Here is a 2725-nt window from a genome sequence, read left to right as displayed (position 1 = left end):
ATCAGGGACCAGAACACCAGCAGCAGGGTGTTAGCTCCGTGTCATCAGGGACCAGAACACCAGCAGCAGGGTGTTAGCTCCGTGTCATCAGGGACTAGAACACCAGCTCCGTGTCATCAGGGGACTGAGATAGGCTTTAACACAAAATTTAACCAGGGCTCCACTACTCCCCTTTACCCGCCCTGCTGCACATCATTCAGACAATAGCCGTTATCTATGCCTGGTAAAGGTGGACTGAATGAAAGTGGTTTGGGCTATTTGGCACTCTCTATAGTCTCTATATGTTGTTTTAGCTTCAGCAAACTGGCAAAACCAATGTAACCAATGGGCTTTCGATATTCAAATATGTCTTTATAATAAGGTGGGATGTAAAATCTGGAAGAGAGATGAAAGAGAAAGAGAGGGTTGTCTGGAGGGTTGTGTGTGTCCTCTAATCTGATGCCTTCCAACCAATCACTGGCGTTCCTTTTTCCTCATCCCATTGGCTCATCATTGGCTGATACTCCATCCCTCCTCTGACCAACTATGTTTTATCCCTCTGAAGAAACGCGGTCAACCTGGCCGTGTTAAAACTCAACGAGCAGGGCCTGTTGGACAAATTGAAAAATAAATGGTGGTACGACAAGGGAGAGTGTGGCAGCGGGGGAGGGGACTCCAAGGTTAGCCTCTCTGTCTCCGACCGCGGTACAACCGTGTTCGGGAAGTAATGCGTGCATCTGCCCCGGCCACACAGATCAGTGATGAACATCACCACATCGCCCTCTCCTACTTCGACTCCCCTCGGTCTGAAACGAGGGAGGAAAGAAGGAGAGGAGGGGAGGAATGGAGAGGAGGGGAGGAAAGGAGAGAGAGAGATAGGAGAGCAATTACTGTAAAAGCAGGGTGTGGACTAGACCCTGTTAGTGTCCTGCCTCTGGAGAAGAGGAAAAGGTTTGTTGTGGACTCGAACGCCCTGGTCGGGTGTTCTGGAGCTCATGGAGAGAGGAGTGTTGGTACGTTAGAACCCTGTGTAGTGTCTGCTCTGGAGAGGAGAGAATGACATGTAGTGCTAGCTGCTAATCGAAACCCTGTAGCGAGTGTCCTGCCTGTGGAGCAGAGGCGCTGTTGGACTAGAACCCTGTGTAGTGTCTGCTCTGGAGAGGAGGAGTTGGACCTAAACCCTGTAGTGTCTGCTCTGGAGAGAGGAGTGTGGACCGAAGAGACCCTGTAGAGTGTCTGCTCTGGAGAGATGGAGTGTGGACTAGAACCCTGTAGTGTCTGCTCTAGGAGATAGGAGTGTGCTAGAACCGGCTGTATGTGTCTGTCTGGAGAGAGAGTGTATGACTAGAACCTGTATGGTCTGCTCTGGAGAGAGGAGATGTGGTCTTAGAACCCCTGTAGTGTCTGCTCTGGAGGAGGAGGAGTGTGGGACTAGAAACCCGTAGTGTCTGCTCTGGAGGAGGAGTGTGGACTAGAACCTCTGTATGTGTCTGCTCTGGAGAGAGGAGGTGGACTAGAACCCTGTAGTGTCTGCTTGGAGAGAGGTAGTGTGGACTAGAACCCTGGTAGTGGTTGCTCTGGAGAGAGGAGTGTGGACTAGAACCCGTGTGAGTGTCTGCTCTGGAGAGAGGAGTGTGGACTAGAACCCTGTAGTGTCTGCTCTGGAGAGAGGAGTTGGACACTAGAACCCTGGTATGTCTGCTCTGGAGAGAGGAGTGTGGACTAGAACCCTGTAGTGTCTGCTCTGGAGAGAGGAGTTGACTAGAAACGCTGTAGTGTCTGCTCGGAGAGAGGAGTGTAGACTAGAACCTAGTAGTTGTCTGCTCTGGAGAGAGGAGTGTGGACTAGAACCCTGTAGTGTCTGCTCTGGACAGAGACGGAATGTGTGGACCTAGAACCACTGTAGTGGTCTGTCTCTGGAGAGAGGAGTGTAGACTAGAACCTGTAGTGTCTGCTCTGGAGAGAGGAAGATGTGGGTCTAGAACCACTGTAGTGTCTGCTGTCTGGAGAGGAGGAGTGTGGACTAGAACCGACTGTAGTGTGCTCTGGAGAGAGGAAGTGTGGACTAGAACCCTGTAGTGTCTTGCTCTGGAGGAGAGGAGTGTGGACTAGAACCCTGTAGTGTTCGCTCTGGAAGAGGAGGTGGGTGACTAGACCTGTAGGTCTGCTCTGGACAGAGAGTGTGGACTAGAACCCTGTAGGTGCTCTGCTTGGAGAGAGGAGTGTGGACTAGAACCCTGTATTGCTGCTCTGGAGAGAGAGAGTGGATAGACTAGAACCCGTGTAGTGTTCGCTCTGGAGGAGAGGAGTGTGGACTAGAACCCTGTAGTCTCCTGCTTGGAGAGAGGAGTGTGGCTAGAACCCTGTAGTGTCTGCTCTGGAGAGAGGAGTGTGGACTAGAACCCTGTAGTGTCTGCTCTGGGAGGAGGAGTGTGGACTGAAACCCTGTAGTGTCTGCTCTGGAGAGAGGAGTTGGACTAGAACCCTGTAGTGTCTGCTCTGGAGAGAGGAGTGTGGAGACTAAGAACCCTGTAGTGTCTGCTCTGGAGAGAGGAGTGTGGACTAGACCCTGTAGTGTCTGCTCGGAGAGAGGAGTGTGACTAGAACCCTGTAGTGGTCTGCTCTGGAGAGAGGAGTGGTGGTCTAGAACCCTGTAGTGTCTGCTCTGAGAGAGGAGTGTGGTCTAGAACCAGTGGTGTGTTCTGCTGAGAGAGGAGTGTTAGTCTAGAGAAGTGACTGTCAGAGA

The sequence above is a fragment of the Salvelinus sp. IW2-2015 genome, unplaced genomic scaffold, assembly GCF_002910315.2.
Source record: "Salvelinus sp. IW2-2015 unplaced genomic scaffold, ASM291031v2 Un_scaffold2481, whole genome shotgun sequence".
NCBI classification, from domain to species: Eukaryota; Metazoa; Chordata; class Actinopteri; order Salmoniformes; family Salmonidae; genus Salvelinus; species Salvelinus sp. IW2-2015.
The sequence above is the reverse complement of the archived record's forward strand: the minus strand, read 5'-3'. Positions refer to the sequence as shown.